The sequence below is a fragment of the Dasypus novemcinctus genome, chromosome 8 (genome assembly GCF_030445035.2).
Source record: "Dasypus novemcinctus isolate mDasNov1 chromosome 8, mDasNov1.1.hap2, whole genome shotgun sequence".
In the NCBI taxonomy this organism is placed as follows: Eukaryota; Metazoa; Chordata; class Mammalia; order Cingulata; family Dasypodidae; genus Dasypus; species Dasypus novemcinctus.
Genome location: NC_080680.1, coordinates 103,556,014 through 103,574,140, shown reverse-complemented (window position 1 = coordinate 103,574,140; position 18,127 = coordinate 103,556,014). Strand labels below are relative to the sequence as shown.

Here is an 18,127-nt window from a genome sequence, read left to right as displayed (position 1 = left end):
CTGATAAGACCTGGCCATGGCTGGACAAGCTTTCAGAGACGTAAGACTTTGCGTAAGCACGAGATTAGAAGGATACATTATTAGAATATCTATTTATTTTCTTACAGGTATTGACATAAAAAGGAAAAAGCCTCCCAGGAGAGATAAGACTGAGTGGGACTTTCTGTGCCTTGGTTTTGAATACATGGTTTTTACAGAAATTAAATTAGTATTAATAAAGAATGACAATAAAAACTGCAAGTGTCAGCTGGCAACAGCTATGGTTTCAACTTACTAACATATGAAACTAGAAATGACGGTGGTAATTAAAAAGCAAGCAAGCAAACAAACCAACACATACCCACTTTTCTTTATGGACGAAATTGATACAAATTCAGCCAAGTGTTTATCTCTTAGGAGGGAAGAGGGAAACAGAATAAGACTGGTGAAGATCTCTGAGGTAGTCTGCAAGTATATCTTTAATTTTGATTTCTTTTAGGAGAAAAGAAAAAGAGCTGAAGCAAGCGTGACAGAGTATTCATATGTATTAGTTCTGAAGGGCAGGTATATGGCTGTTTATTGTACTGTCTCAAGATTTTCTGCATTTTATTTTAGTTTTCATGATTAAAAGAAACACATCTCTGACAACTATCAATTTACACTTTGCAAACCTTGTTACACAAATAACCTTGAAGAGAAGACAAAGCAGGTTTGATTGCCCATATTTTACATTCAGAGAATTTGAAGTCTGTGGAGAGGGCGGTGGGGTGGGTGCTTTTTAATCAAGGATACATAGTAGGTGAGGGACAGAACTGGTCCTTCATCGGCTCCTGGTTGATGGCTCTCTGTTTGAAATTCACCTTGACTTTGAAGACTAAACTGTTTCCTCTTCAGAAAAATCTCTATGAGGTTTGGTTTGGTCCAAGGACTGAGATGGCACCAAGATACTTCTGAGCTCTAGCTTCTTGGCCAGTCCTCAGTCACCTTCACCTAATTCTGTTCGCAAACAATGAGCCTTGGCGTCATTGTTCCAGCAAACGTTTACTGAGGGCTAGATAGGAGGCCAGAGCTTGTAAGCAGTTCCCTGGAGCAGCCTGCCTCTCACTTCACACCAGTTCAGATCCTGCTGTGACCCTCTGTTCATACCTACCTGTGGTCTCACCTATTCCTTTTTTGCTGTGCTCAAGTAGGGTTTCCCACCTTCCCACCATCCTTGAACAGAACATCAAGTGAGAGGTGAGGCACTATTGCAGTGGTTAGGGGTCAAGGGTGTTGACATCAGAACAACCTAGATATGAACCTTGCTCTGTGAAACTCTTGGCATGGTGCTTCAGCCCTGTGAGCCTCCATTTCCTCATCTATATAATGGCATCTCTAGCTTTCCTTACTCTTTCTTCTGGAAGCATGATGCCTGTTTCCACTAGAGAACTGTTTCTCCACCACTCAGTGTGTGACTTGGGTGGGCTGTCCATCTCATGTCCCTGCCTTTCGCCATAGGAGTGATGACATAACCCAAGCAAGGCAACCAGAGTCCTCTGGGGACTGGTGTGGATGCTAGGAGAGGGGTGTGTCCTTCTTTCTGAGATTATGGGCATGAGGAACCATATGCCTGGAGCTACCATGTCTATCTCCACCACCCCACCACCACCTGAGGGTGCAGCCAACACAGAGTAAAATTGAGCAAAGAAATAGAGATATATTCCATTCTCCTTTTAGCTCCTTTGACTTGGGTGTCTGTCACTTGCAACCAAGAGTCCCTACTAATAAAAATATTCCTTCAGAATATTATTATGTAGATAAACAAGTTAATGTTGTTTAACCACACAAAGCATAGTATTTGGCACATTTATAAGCACTCAAGATATAGTGGTGGGGACTAGTTTATGTTGTTAATGATATTGTAGTGGACGCTGTCCCAAAAGGAAGACAATTCCTCTGCTTGACTCTGCAGCTCAGCATAGTGAGGAGCAAACAAAACCTGGATCACGGTCTGGTCATAAGACCGTGCTCAAGTTTCTCTCCACCTGATCCAAAACCAAATTTCCAGGCTCTAGGGAAGAGCTACATCTGTTTAGACAAGACTACTTGCTTTTTCCTCTGAACACTTTAGTTCCTAGGATATGACACCATGAATGATACTGTTGACATCAATCTTATAATTGCTGTCACCCCCAATGGCATGTGAACTTTCTCATTCTCCTTTCAGCCCACCAGCCCCTTGCTTAGTAGTGACATCCCAGAGAATTTTTTTTCTTTTAGAAAGAGATGAGAGCCAAGGATCCTTAAGCACTAGAAAGGGATTATTACTGGGGACCTGGTCAAATCAGGTAACATTTTTTCATACTCCAGAGGCACAGTTAGAGCTCATAGTAGGTGCTCCATAAATGCTTTCTGGTTGTCACCAGCAATGATGTATACTTTGGATGAGCTTAAGAGGCAAGGGATTTAAGTGGCATTCTCATCAACAAGCATGAAGCAGGCTAAACACATGCTCCCTGAAATGTTGTTCTGCCTCATCCCCTCAGCCTCATGCTATTCATCTGACTTATAGATTTTAACTGCCTGCCTTTCTTCCTGTTCTCACCTACGCCAGACCTCACTGCACTCAGTCAGGCATTGGAAACTGCATCCTAACTTGCCTCTCCCAGTTCAGGCCCACCTCCAATCTCTTGTTGGTATTTTAGCCAGAGTGATATTCTGGAAGTGCCAATCTGATAATTTCTATTGAGCACCAGGCTTGTGACCTTTGAATTGTTCCTTTTCACCCTCAAGAGAAATTCCACACTTCTTAGTCTGGCACCAAAGTTCTCTTATGATTCAAGCCCTGCCAACCTCTTCAGCCTCATCATTCAAATTTGTCCCATTGCCCTATGATAACTTGGACTGTGATTGCCAAATTGCCATGTTTCCTTGCTCCTCAATAACTTGGCATATGTGACTCCCTCTCCCTAGAAAACCATTTTCTCTCTCTCCCTCCCTACCTTCACCTAATTGATCTCTGTTCATCATTTAAAACTCAACTAAAACATCACCCTTTCTGGCAGTCTTTAACTGGGCAGAGAGGCGTTCTCTCCTCCAAGCTCTCATATTATTGGCCACATTTTATTGTGAGTTCCATGGAGGTGGGGATGATCTCTCATTCATCTCTGGGTCTGCAGCATGTAGTGCAGAGCCTTACAGATAGGAGACAATCAAGGAATAATGGGATGCATGAACACCAGTGCATGCAGGGAGGAGATCACATTTGAGAGGACCCCTAAGAAAGCAAGTGTGCTTTAGATAATTTAATAAAGGCTGAAGGATGTCATTCCTGACTGCCAATAATGGTCCTCCTCCCTTCAATCTTTTCTCCATAGCTCATGATCTGTAGAGACATTACAGAACCAGTTTACCAACTTTCATCTCCCTGGGATCCAGTGGTTTGTGTATACATCTGGCTCCTCCCAATACAATAGATAGTTCTTCATGGCAAATACTGCTTCTTATTCCTCTGACTGTCCTTTATAGGGCTTAGCAGGAGGGAATAAAGTGCAAAGGTTCAGAACATGGTTTCTGAGGTCAGAAGACCTGTTTTCAAATACTTGTTCTCCCCCTTCCCCTCTCAGTGATCTTGGTCAATATACTAAGCCTCTGTGAGCCTTTCATTCCTTATCTCTGAAGTCAGGAAAATAAAAAGTGCCATTATGTCAATAAAGGATTGTCACAGTGATTAAATGTAATATTGCATGTATTCATTTATCCATCTATCACTATATTTCTTTAATGGTAACAGGACTTTTGCAGGGGAAAGCTGGTCAATGATTAGGAGCTTGGACTCTGGAGTCACTTTTGTCTGAGTTCAAGTCCTGGCTATCTTACCAACTAGATGCATGACTTCAGGCCAATTCCTTCACTTCTCTGGGCTTTGATTTTCTCTTCTGTAGAGGATGGATAGTAAAATAATGTCCTCATTGGGTTATTGAGAGGATTGAATGAGTTAACGCATGTAAAGCACTCAGAACAGAGCTTGGCATATTGAAAGCACTCTTTAAATTTATAGTCATTAATATTATTTATGCTTTGAGTTGTACTTGGAAGTATTTACACAGACACTCTCATGAAGAAGAAGGCCCAGGTTTTGATGGAGAAGACTCATTCAGGATAAGAATTAAGAAGAACAATGGGAAATGATGGGAGGATATCCAATAAGAGTACCAGGAACTTGGTTTGCCTCTTTATAAAATGGTAAATCCTTGCCTCTAGGTACAGCAGTTTTCATGATGCCAAGGACAGCCCTAAAACACCTTCAGGGGAATCCCTTGGACAGGCCATTGATTATCTAGATTTGGATAAAGCTATTGAGATTCCCTGAAAAAAGTAGTGACTCCAGAAACAATGTACTATTCAAAATTCCACAGGATTAAAACAAAAATAAACAAATGAAATCTTGGGGTGGGGGTGGGGAGTGTGGGGGGTTACTTCTGCTTTTTTTTTTTAAAGATGTTTTTGTTGATTTAATATCCATCTAGAAGCCAGACACCAAAATTGCTGTTTATCCTGTGTCTTCCTTGCTCCCATACTCCCTCTTCTCTCCCTGCTACAGGCCATAGATACGATTAAGAAAGATCCATTCAATGGTATTAAGTTACTACGCACTCTGGAGAAGAGATTTCTGGGGGCAGGCCCAAAATAAGAGTGCAAGGAGTTGGATACAGTCGTGGGAGTCAGACAGGCAGCTCACCCACCCCCCAACCTCTCCACAAGCCAGGCAGCTCCCTGGCCTTCCTTACTTGTTTTCATCTGTGAATGTTTCCCAGAAAGAAATAGTAACTTCTCCTTTTTCTGGCAGGGGCGCCTGATGAAACTCCCTGAAAACAGGGCCTCTCCTTCCCCTTCATGCTGGCCTCACACATGCTAATGCAAATCAGTCCTGACCCAGCCAGGGGTCTTCAGGAAGACTGCCAGGAGCTTTAGAACAAATATGTGAAGAATGTTATTTCATTTCTGGCACCCTGGGGAAAGAGGGACAAGGAGAGGGAAGTTGGGCAGGGAAGGGGTAGAGGAGGAGAGAGAATAAATATGAATGCTTAGGCAACAAGAATGAAGGAAAGGGGAAGGATGAATAAAGTGCCTACTGGGTGCCAGAAACTGACATATAAATTATTTTATTTAAATTTCACATGTTGTGAACATTATTTTGAAGTAGAATTTATTAATCCCATTTTTTGGTTGCAGGAAGAGGCTTAATCTCGAAAGTTAAGCAATTAAAGGTTATACAGCTATGAAATGGTAGAGCCGAGATTTGAACCCACTTTTTTTTTTCTCAAGTCCCATGCTATGTCATCTCACTGTGGTTGGCTTATTGGTTGTCCTTTGTTATATTTCCAAAGAAAGTTATGAATACAACAAGCCCACATCCTAATGACTCTCAACATCAACCTCCTTTTCATCTCCTAGCCATTGTTGTAATTTCAGATTCTTCATCTCTTACCAGGACTATTATATCAGCCCTCCAACTAGTAAAATCTACCTATCTACCTCCAATCTCTCTTATTCCAGCTCATATTTCACCCAGCAGACATAGAGATGATTTGAAAACCCAAATGTGATTTGGGTTTTCTGCGCTGAAAACCGGCCAACTCAGCCTGCATTATAAGGCCTTGCAAGCCTGCCTCTCCAATGTCATTACTATGTATAATAATTCAACCATCCTGAGCTTTCTGCTATTTCTAGTATGTGTCCCTTCCATTTACCACCTCCTTGCCTTTGTTTCACCTGTTCCTTCTGCCTGTGATTCAATTATTTCCCCACTTCTAAATATTCAAGGCTATCCATTCTTACATGCCTAACTCAAATGTAGCTCCTCCAAGGTACACTGGCTGCAGCCTCCTCTGAACTCCCATACCTTTTTTTTGTGGGGCAAATCACTCTCTATCCCCAGGACAATAAGCTGGATGGGTAAAGCTCTTTCGATCTGAACCATAATATTTCAAATTCCAGCTAGGCAGCTGCCTAAACAAGAATACATAAAATATAAAGTACTCCTGAGCCAGACAGCCTGTATTAGGATCGAGATTCTGCCACTTACTAATAAGTTGTGTGACTTTGAGCAAGTCATTTTGTCTTTTTGTCTTAATTTCCTTATCTATAAAATGGAGAAACAATATTATTTACCTTAGAGAATACCATCTCTGAAGATTCAAAAAGTTAGTGGCTATAAACATCTGAGCACATTGCCTGGTTTGTGGTAAGAGCGTGATAAATGGTCAGTGATGATAGTGATTGGCAGTTAGGAACCATGACATTGCTATGTCCTCAACTAATATCTAAAACGCTTACATGGAAGACTAACTCCATCCACTCAACCCATAAGGCCTACTATTGAGATTAAGTACTTATTGAACTAAGTACCTACTACATGCCATGCTAGGCCATGTGCATGTGCTAGGAATTCACAGGTTCCTAAAATGTAGTTTCTAAAACCCTTCCCGCCCTTGGTGCACTGACAGTCTTGGATCTCTGTAATCATGAACTACATAAACGATGGGTGAAAGGAAGAGTAGGAGATCAAAAGGAGGGATAGCACCTCCTGTTATGTCTGATATTTGGGCAAAATGACCTAAATTGACCACATCTCATGCTCAAAAGTCTCCTGGGAGATGCTCAAGAAGAAAGCAAATGTGAGCAATTGCACAGAAGGTGGGACGCTCAGCTAGCACCCTCACTGTCAGGTGTCCCTTTTATGGTCACTCCTCATGAAGACCTATTAAAGAAATCACTTGTATGTACTTGGTACATATTTGGTATTGAACACCTATTGTGTGTTGGGACACTGTGCTTAGGAGCTTTGCATGTGTCAACTACTCTATATTTGTGTTCCCAAGAAACTATAACATATTATAGAAAGTAGTAGTATTCCCACTTTAGAAATGTGGGAAATCGAGAACCAGGGAAAATAAGTATCATGTGCAGCCAGAAAGTGACTGACATTTGAATTGACCCTAGGATAGTCTCACTCAAAAGCCCAAGCTCTTATCCTCTCAGACACCCAAGAGAATCAGGGTGCCTGGATGCTTGCATTTGGGGCAAGAGAGCAGCAAATGGTCAAGAGTTCTGGCCTATTCCAGCTCTGAGGGATCTAAGGCAGGCCCCAGTCCCTCCCTGGGCTTCAGTTTATCCCATAAAGAGAGAAGGATTCAGGTCAATGATGTCTGAGGCCCCAAGATCTATTAAGTTATCTTCAAATGTGAAAGCAGGACAGGGTTGTTGGTAGATGGTGGAGTTGGTCTTTGGGGGGAAAGGAGAACAAAGCAGAAAGAAAAATGCCAGAAGTCTGGATTTTGTCTTGCCTCTGACTCTCCACACATCATTAACGGTGATCCCCTGCAGTCTGCTAACACCTTTCCAGTGATGACCTCAAGACAGCTAGTGCAACAGCCTCCTTTGCAGATGGAGGTATGTGTGTGGGGGTGGGGGGAAAGGAGAAGCCCATCAGAGTACAGGGGTGGACCCTCAGCTGAGACAGGAGGTGGAAGACACTGGGATGCCTACTCTCTATAGCTTGGCCTCCTTCCTACCTTCTGTGGGCTTCCTAGCTGGTCAGAGTAGGGTGGAACTCCTCCATCCAATGTTCCCTCATTGTAATAAGAAGGAAACTGAGATTCAGAAAGAGGCAGCTCCTTGCCCCAGGTCCCAGGTGGGTGGGCAGCACAACTGGGCACAGAATCTGGGCAGGGCTCATGTCCTCACTCCAGGACCCTCTCCCATGCTGAGCTGTTTCTATGCTTTCCCCTTTGCAAGGTGACCCCTAAGGTAGAAGAAGGTGGTCACCGCCTGCTGGTAAGCTCCCTGGATCAGTGTCAGGACCCCTGCGTGTTAATCCTGGCTCTGTCTTGACTAGGAAACCTATGATCCTCTGAGGACCTCAGCCTCCTCATCTGCATGTATACTGAGAGTGTTGGCCTAAATTAGAAATTCCAGATTAGTGTCCTGAAGGTGACTTCAGACCTACAAAACTAGTTATTTTAAATGATTTCCAGCACTTACTAATTATGAGGTTTCCCTTAAACATCTAGATATCTGGCTTGGAAGACACATCAGCCTGGATCCATATTCTTACATGATTAGCTGGAGCTGAGTCTCCTCTGCTCAATTTCTAGTTTACCAGTCCCCACTGCTCCCTATTATCAGGTATCTGGCCATCATGACATATTGATGTCACTTTCAAGTTCCTCCTTATAAAGGCAGTGAGCATTCCTCTAGTCTCTGTTGGCTTCCCCTCTCTCCCAGGATGGGGTGCTTGCTGCCTCCTGTGATGGCCATCCCCCTGAGGGCCAGTGTTGAAATGTTTCCTGAGAGTGGGCTGAAATCTGCCTCCTTTGTAGCCTTTAACCCCAGCTCTGTTGTGCAGGGTCACAGTGAACACACCTGTGCTCTCTGACCCTGCACTGCTCTACAGAGGGCTGAAAACCATGGGTCCACCTTCCCGTGTCTTCTCTTTACCCTGAATAAACAGTCTCAGTCATTCAAACGATCTTCAGGGACATCATTTCTAGCAGCTTCAGTGACCCTCTTCCTCTCCTCTGGGCATCGTTCAGATGCTTGATCTTCCCCTCACAAGTCAAATCCTCTTGTAGCCAGAAAGCTAGTTCATGCTATTCCCTCCCTGGAAACCTTCCCATGGCTTCGCCTGCAGCCCAAATGTGGCTGACCAGGCCCTGGACTGTCTCTGCAGCTCAGCTCTCCTCACTGCCCTCACACTCCTCATCCAGATACACTCTCCACTGCACCATGCTGTCCCTCATCTCCCAGCCTTCTCCTCCTGTCCTCTGCCTGAAACGTTCTTCACACTCCTCCTCACCTGCTCAGGAAGCCTTTCCAGGGGAGCTCCCTTGGTGTTCCCCCAGGACCCTGGGTTTTCCCATCCCTTCCTATGCCCCCACTGTGACTATGAATTTCAAGAGGCCTAGCTCAGTGTGGCACCCATTTTAGGTATCAGTAAACGATGGGCTTGCCTGGGCACTCAGCACTGCAGTCAGTTATGAAGACTAGGAAAAGCTGTTTATGGATGTTTCCAGATGTTTCTAGAACCAAGCCAAGGCCATGCTGCTCCAATTTGGCCCAGCATAGGCCCTACTCAGGGCACCACTTGTCCCTTTTACCCCTACCAAATGGCCTCCTGGCCTCTCAACTCAACTCAGCCTGTCCTCCCTAACATGGTCAGAGTTGTCACCACAAAACGTAGGTTAAATTACAACCCGTCCTTCCTCAAAAGCCTTCCTGGCTCCCCACTGCCTACAGGGTAAAGTTCACTTCCTCCACCTGGCATTCAAAACCTAGGCCTCCAGCACAGCCTCACTCCCAGCCCTCCATCCTCCACGAGTTCGCAGGAGCAGCCTGTGCCCTGTCCCTCCGGAACCCTGGCTCACGTCCCATTCCTGGATGAAATCCTGACGCAGTTTGAGGAAAGAAACAGCCTGCCTGAGAGTCCCCAGCAGGTTTTAGGAGCCTCACTGTCTGTCAGCTGAAAAACAGCGTTATTTTTCCTCTTCAAGACTCTCTTGGCTTTCAGCTCACTGCTGTATTTGCTTCTGGCTTGAAAACAGCGCTTCCCCTCTCTGGGGCCCCAACTGTGCACTTTGGAGAGGTCAATGTGACCTACACTAGAGGGAACTGAACTGCTAGGCTGCCCCCCTCGCCCTTACCCTCAGACCAAAGGGACGGAGCAGCACCACCAGGAGAAATTCACATTTCCCCAGAGTCTGGGGACAGCAGAGTCCCCCTACTCCTGCTGAGCTCCGGGAGACACATAGCCACACCCAACTGGCTTCTCACCCCAGAGACTTTTTATAGGCACAGACTCTGGTAGTGAGTCGGGGTGGGTGGAAAGGGGTAAGAAAGGGGGAGGGAAAAATCCACAGGGGGTGGAGAAGAGAGATCCTGGGACCAAGCAAAACCTTAATTGAGAAATGTTAAGAAAAGGAGAACGACAGAAGTGTAGACACAGAGAGAGCAAGTATAAGAGAGGTACACAGAGGCACCAAAAGACAGATGGATAGAAAGTCAGAGGAACACATAGGGAAAGACCAAGACAGAAAGAGAATAAGAAAGCAAAAGAGAAGATAGAGAGGACAAGGAGCAAAAAGTCAGACAGAAACAAAGAAATGGCTCAGAGGGGAAAGAAAGGGAGAGATTTTAGAAAGATGGGAATGGATACAGGGACAGAGGAAGGGAGAGATGGAGGAAGGGAGTGAGGAAGAAAGGAAAGAAGGAAAGAAAAGGAATGGAGGATGAGGGCAGGAGCAACGGGAAGAAGTGAGAAAGGGAGGACAGGAGAGAAGAAAGAAGGGAGAGAAAAAGGATGGGACAAAACAAAACAAAACAGGAAATAAGAAAGTTTCACAGTGGGAAAGAAAAAGCCAGAGAAGAGCAGGACAGGAACTCCTGGCTTCTTTCCCTGGCGTGGCCTGGATCAACCTTGGGCCCCAGACTTGCCTTGTGTTGGTCCAGAGGCTGCAGCCCAGGTCCCTGGGCAGCATGGAAGGCTCCTCTGTCACATCTCCCTTCTCATGGGAGCTTGGTGCAGGAGGCCTGCTGAACACATCCGGGGACTGCAGCAAGGAAGTGAAGTACCAGCCTAACCTCATGGAGGCTCTTCCCACTGAACTTAGGTCCTTGCCTACCTCAGTGCAAGGGGCTTGGGTCAGCCTCTTTGTTTTCATCATCTCCTCAGATTCACAGCCTCCCAATTCAATAGAAGGCCCTTTGGGACAGGCCCATTCAGTCTCTCTTCCACAAATGGAGAAACAGAGGTCTCCAAAGTAGAAACGACTTGCCCAAGGCCACATAGGGACTGAGGGACAGAGGCAGGATAACCCTGAGGCCTCTTGCCTCCCATCCTCTGGGACCTCCCAACGTCTGGGCAAACACTTTTGAAAGCCAACCCTAGAGGGCCCCTGTTGACTTTCATGCTGTTTCCAGTAAATTCTGTGCTGATTCTTGGCATGAGGAGAGGAAATGAAGAGGGTAGGATAGGAATGTAAATAAAGGGGAACATTGGGATTTCATCTAATATATAATTATCATATCCATGGCGGTGGCCCTGGCTGCTTTTGCCATGTGCAGCCCAAGCTGTGCCTGGGGGAGGGGAAGCATTCCAGGGGTGATGGGGGTGGTGGGGAGGCCAGCAATGCTCTGTCCAAGGCTCAAGCCCCTGGCCTTTTGGAATAGTGTCTTTGGGCCAGGATTCTGGATTCGTTTGCAGAAACACACATGGAAGCCTGGAGAAGTTGGGAAACAACTCAGCAGCAGAGGAGAGGTGGGGATCACAGGTATCTCAAAAGTGACATTAGGAGCACATCCCAGGGAGGAAACAGAGTCCTCACACATTGTTAGGTTTTGTGTGGCACTACAGAGATGAGAGGAGCAGGATGAAATTTGGAGCTCAATGGTAGCCAAATCAGCCTTTGGAATGAGAACTGGAACTTTATTTTCCATGTAATTTCCAACCCATATGGAAATGAGCCTTTGCACAAAAGATCCCTTTCCACAATTTCTACCTTCTGGCTCTTGCCATTTCCACATGTCTACTTCTTTTCAAAATCTATTGTGATAATTTTGAGATTAGGCTCTGGCAATAAATTGTCTGGATCCAAATCTTGGCTTCTCCACTTTATATCTCTACCTTTGTAGCCCTGGTCAAGTTGCTTGACCTCTCTGTGCCTTAGAAGCCTCATTTGTTGGATGAGAATAATAGTAACTGCCTTAGAGAGCTATTTTGGAGATTGAATTAGGTAACATGTATATAAAGCATTGATAGATTAGATAGCTAGATGGTTGATAGATGACAGAGGTTAGCTACAGATAGATGATGACAGAGATAACAGGTAGATATAGATATGGATGTAGATATAGTTATAGATGTATATGTAGACACATAGATAGCATACTAGACCAAAGTCTGGCACATAGTGGGTGATGTCAAATATTGGTGAGAAAGTGAGTTAGAGGAAAAGTCAGTGTTTCTGGAAATTTTGCATTGACTTGGGAATTTGTTTGAATCTTTCAATGATTGTTTATAGGGTTCTTATTGGTGTCAGGCATTGTTCTAACACCAAGGCATCAAACAGATGCTAAATTATTACAGCCCTAGGAAGTACCATGGATAAAACAAAGAAGGTTTTGCGTTTCTGTGTGTATGTTGGGTGGGATCTAATAAATCTAATAAGAACGTGGTCAAAGAAGACCTTTCTAAGGAGGCAATGTTTATTCAAGGATCTGCAGGATGACAAGGTCCCAATTATAGGAAGAACAAGAAGAAGGCCATCCCAGGGAAAGAGAGTCCTTGAAGAAGGAATAGCCTGGCACATTCTGGGCAAGTGTGCCTGCAGAGGAGAGTAAAGGGGTCAGTGTCAGAGATGGAAGCCTAACCAGCTCTTGCACTGAAACACTGGACACAATGGTGTTGGAAGAGGCAATCCCAGGTGTGACTGCTTAGGTAAAGTATATAATCATGAGGGGTAAACAGCAGTCACTCCTCCCTCCTCCTTTTTCCTCCTCCCTCCTCCTTTTTCCCACGTATTAAGCCCTGACAATGAGCTGGGCTGGGTGCTAACTTGAGCTCTTCATATGCTTCAATTTCATTGGATCCTCACAAATCTTTGAAATAGGTCTTGTTATGATTCCATTTTACTGATGAAACTGAGACACAGAGAGTGAAGGAACTTGCCAAAAGTCACATAGTGTGGTGGTGAGCTGGGTAAAGACCCAATCAAAGTTCTAATTAAAACACATGTGTGTAAAAGGGGGTAGGGATTCAGAGACTGTTGTCTTTCCCCTACCCTTTCTTTGACAAATATAGAGTGATAGTGATTACCCTTCATGTGCACACCATTTATGCAAATTTCGCAGCACTTTCTCATCTATTTATCCAGGTCAATTCCTGTAACAACCTAAGGAGTTATACTATGTCAATATTATAGATGGGAAAGATGAGGCGTGAAGAACTTTCTCAGGATCTTTAGGTTGCACTACGTGTCTTCCAGTCCCCAAGCCTGGTGTCCTTTGATTGCAAACAATGTTGCTTGTAGACAGAAAGCCCTCTTCCATTCACACCATCACCAGGTCCTCCTGACTGCTCCAATGTACAAGTGAACAAGGCCATGAACAGTACTGGAGAGGTGGGGGGATGGAGGGTGGGTGCTAGAGTCTGCTTGGGTGTGGATCTCAGCTCTGGCCCTTGGTATCATGTGACCTTGGGCAAAAAGCTGACTCCCTGGAGCCCTAGTTTTCTTATCTGTGAAATGGGAGATGATAACAATACTACTACCTTATCCATCGGGTTATGCTGCATACTAAATGAGGCAGCATATGCAACATCTGTCGAAGGGGTCCTGTCACATAGTGAATTTGCAATATGGTATTATTATTACTACTACTATGGTCAAGTTCAGGCCACTCCCTCCCTAACTCAGTCTCAGAGCCCATTGGGTTTAACCTTTCCATTTCACAGATGAGAAAGTTGAGGCCAGAAGAGGTGGAGGGACTAGCCCAAGATCACAGTGAGGGTGACTATGAGTCTTGCGGTGGCCTGACTCCTGACCTCAGGCTCTTCACAATGCCCTCCTTTCTCTGGTGCCTTGGATTTCCCTCTATTTCCTTCCCCCAAGCCATGGACCACCGTGGATGCTGACACTCGTCTGAATACCCAGGCTCCCACAGCATTCCTTTCATTGAGCTGAGGCCAGGGAGGCGAGGGCAGGCCTCGGACAGGTCTCTGAATGTGTGGAAATGAGTCCTCCACCCCAGGAATTGGGCCTGGCTGCTGCTGGCATGTTCCCTCAGGACCCTTTGGCAACAGTCCCATTGTAGAGAAAGCAAGGCAGCCAAGACAAGACAGAGGTTAATTACCTTGATAAAGGGAAATTGGGGAGCAGCTACAAGAGGGGTATCTAGGACCCTGGCCAGGCCTGGGCAGGGACCACGGATGCCCAGCCTGGCCTGATCCATCTGTCCTGAGTGGGGACTCTGGCTCAGGGTCACCCTTGGACTCCCAAACCAAGGGAGCAGGAGCTGGCTCCACTGTCAGACCGTCAGGGGACCTGCCCCCCTCTGCTGCTCTTTGTTTGTTTTCGTTCAAAAGCAAAACAAAAGAAACAAACAAGGAAATTCAATTTAGACAGGGCTGGTGCTGAGGTTTCTGTTTTGTTACACCAGGGTGAGCTTAGGACAGAAAATCAGCCTTGACTTTCACTCCTCTGATTTGTCTTACCCTGTGGTGCTATGTAAAATTACATGGATGGAGGGGCTACAAAAGCAATTTGCCTTCGGAGGTGGGGTGGAGAGAGGGAATAGTGATGGAGGAAGGCCAGAGAAGGCGGGGAGACAGGGGGGAGACTAAAAGTCAAATTAAAAACTGGACAGAGAGACAGAGATATACACAGAAAGAAAACTCAGGAGAATGGTGACTAGAAGCTGAGAAAGGCAAAGAAGGAAAGTTAGGGAAAATGATAATGGACAAAGACAAGGAGCCAGACAAAACGTACTTACACAGAGTGAATAAAAGACAAAGCGAGACACAGCAAGGAGCCGAGAGACTCTGTAAGGCAATGCAAAGGTGAGAAAGGTAGAGAAGTTGGAAGGGTGGCATCCTTGAGGAGGAGAAGGAGGAGAGAGAGAAGGAGGATACACCCCATAGCTAAATTGCATGTTCCCAGAACTCTCCAGTTGGAGAGGACTTATGGTACCTCCATTTAAAGATGCTGAAATGGAGGAAGAGATTGAGGGTATGAATGTTTTGCCTAAGGTCACACAGGCAGAGATGTTGGAAGTGAGGTGAACACAGACTTCCTGGTGGAGAGAACAGTCTTCCATGCCCTGTGCACCCTAAATCTTTCTGTCATGCCTTCTGCCAGTGTAGATTAGGAGAGTTCGGCATCCATTTGGGCTTAAGTAAAACTCAACTCTTTTGAGCCTTGTCTCCTCTGGACCCATTCTCTATTTTCATCCTGTCTTCCTCCCAGGATACTGGATAGTCATTCCTTCCAGGAATCATGGGACACCAAACTGCCTCATGGAGAGCAGCTCCTCCAGGATTGCCCAGGAAGAAAGAGACACTGATAACCAGGGACTGAGTCAAGGAGAAGGAAGGGAGAAGTGACTACTTTTGCCTGTTGGCCTCCAATGTGCCTAGCATTCTGGTAAACCTTCGTGGAACTTATCATTTAAAACCTCTTCCCTGCAACCTTATGAGATTGGCACTATTTCCAGCTCCTTTGTCCAGAGGAAGAAATTGTTGCACAGAGCAGTGCAAAGTGACTTGCCCCAGGATAAGTTATGAGTATGTGGCAGAATCAGGACTTGCACCCAGCTCAGCCTGACCCCAAAACCTGCACTGTTTCCACTGCCACTCATGGCCTTTAAGGCCTATGAGAAAGAAAACAAATTTCAGTATGGGCACAAGCAAGCAGAAAATGAGAAGCTCCAAGAACTTACACTGTAACTATTTTAAAACTCGAGACTGCCTTGAGCCGCCAGTGGGATAAGAGTCTGTTCCAAACAACACCCTGGCTCCTTGTCAGAGTGGCCCAGATCCCAGGACCATTAATAAAATCAATTTTTTAAAAAATAGAAAAGAAGAGGAGCTCAGAGTTAAGGATGACAAGCTCCTGACAAGCACATTTCCAGGACAGAGGAAGAAAGGATGTTCCCCACTTAAAGAGGTGGGAAAGGGGGAATGGCATGTGGTGAAGAAGAGAAGGGGAGAGGGAAAGTGTTGATCACTTTCAAAGGACTGCAGTTGATTTTCCAACTCTCATTCTTAATTGCTTCTGGGGTTCCATAAAACATTTCATTGTTCTCTATGTAATGGGCTTGTGAGATTCCAGCCTAGTTAAGGCCTACAGTGTCACACAGAGACAGGCTTACTACTTTTGTCTCCATGGATAGGAGCCATCAACCAGGGCTCCCTCCTTCTTTGAGACACATCTTTCCCAAGGGTTAGAGAATGGGGAGGGGGGAGGGGCGGGGAGAGAGTTGAAATTGGTAATTACCACATAAGGGCAACAACAGTGACACCCACTGGAAAGCTGTTGTGCATTATCTCATCAAATCCTCTTGGGATCCCAGGGAACCAGGCACCATATTATCTTCTCTTCAGAGAGGAGGAAACAGGGGTGCAGGAGGCTGAGAAACTCATTCAGCATCACACAGCTAATAAGGGACAGGGCAGGATTTGAACCCAGATCTGTCTGCCTCCAGTCTACTCCCTTAGTGAAGGACAGAAGAACCAGAAGCTAGCCTTCAGGAAGTCTTTCAAAAATGTCACTTTCTTCATATAATTGTAGATGTAAAGAGTTAGAGGGGACACTATGGATCTTCGCCTAGTAGCAGAGTTGTATTCCACAGAAGAGGAGAGCCAAGGTCCAAGGGGTTGGGGTCAGAGCTTAGTGATTAATAGGCTATCAAGCCATTCTCTGGAGTCTGGATCCCACTTCCACCTCTCACTATTAGGATTGCAGTCATCCTTTAAGATCTTAAGGCACATGTTACTGCCTCTATGAAGTTTGTCCAGATGCCTCACTGGAAGAGATCTGATAGCCTACTGTACTTTAGGGATTACAGTTCTAGAGTGCTTGTTAACCCGGCAGCTTTTATTTTTTGGAAGATAAAATTTGGGCCCCAAGATCTCAGAGACAGTGAATAGCAGAGCCAGAGTCCAGTTTACTGTGATATTCCTGAGTTTGGTGTACAAACACATTGCTATCTGTTATCAATAAGCTTGAATATGCCTAGTGATCAAAAGGGCACCATTTTCTTTAGAAAAGTAATCCATTAGACATGGAGAGGAAAGAGGGGAATGGGATGGGATGTGTTTTGGGGGTGGGGGGTTTCACAGATTTGGAAGTACTGATATTTATTGAGCATAATACTTTGCAATACTGGGCAGTAGTGTTTTTTGTTTTCTCAGTCAACTCTGTAGTCTAGGTTTTAATTAGCTCCACCTTATGAAGGCTGATATTGAGGCTTATAGAGGTAAAGTGATTTATCTAGGGTCACATAACTAAAATTGTCAACATCAGACCTGAATCCAGTCTGTGGTCTTTCATATGAACATCACTATAAATTATCCAAAGACAGAAACACTATCCTAGTCAAGTTATACTTGCTGTCCCTAGCATATTGAGACATAGAAATCCTAGAAAATGTCTGTTTAGGTAAATGAGGGATGAATGAGTAAATAAAAATATGATAGGTTGTAAGAACTGATAAATGAATAAGTGGATGAATGAGCTTGAGTATATTACTAGATGAATAAATGGGATGGATGGATGGATGGATGGATAGACGGATGGATAAATGGATGAATGAATCACTGAATACATGAATGAAAGAACAAATGAGTGAGTTGAATAACTGGTCAATGAGGCTATACTTCTTAGAATTGTAACTTTATAGTTTGGCAAGAAAGGTGCTCTATGGTTTCATAATTAGGACATATCAAGAGATTTGATCTCTAGACATCTATGTTATAGCTTAACAGATACATTCAGATGCAGTAACTCTTACTGAAGTGGGAAACAAAAGAAAATAAGCCTCCTTTCCCTACTGAGATTGACATATGAGTCTCAGAGTAACTGCTTCTTGCATCTACAGAAGTTTGGATGGAATGATTCCAATGCACTCTACACAGGAACTGTATCCAAGGGACTGATTGGATCTAGTAATTTTTAAAAGATATGTGTGTATATATATATATATACTACAGATATGCTATGTATATATATATATATGTAAAAGATATGTGTGTGTATATATATATATACTACAGATATGCTAATCTAATACTTTTCAGAGGAAGCAACATGACAGAGAGAAAAGAACACCAGGCAGGGACTCTTGTACCAGCTCTTCCTGTGGACTTATTCTGTGATCTTCAGCAAGCCACTTTCCCTCTCTGGGTTGCAGATTTCATCAGTAGGAAGAAGAGTTTGAGTTCCTAGCCTCCCTGGGCCCTTCAGCACTAGTGTCGTGCAATTCTGTGACTGACTCATCATGGCCATACTTCCCCATTGGACACTTCTAAACCTTAACATCTCAAGGTTCACACACAGACTGGCCATAAAACATTTGGCTGGCCTGGACAGAAGTACCCATACCTTCTTTCCCAGGC

At 44.7% G+C, this 18,127-nt stretch overlaps 1 protein-coding gene across 3 annotated transcripts in view; it reads right to left on the bottom strand.

Annotated features, from left to right (window-relative positions):
• ASTN2 (astrotactin 2) overlaps window positions 1–18,127 on the bottom strand; it is a 950,369-nt gene that overhangs the window by 34,362 nt on the left and 897,880 nt on the right. The gene's annotated exons all lie outside the window — the stretch shown is intronic.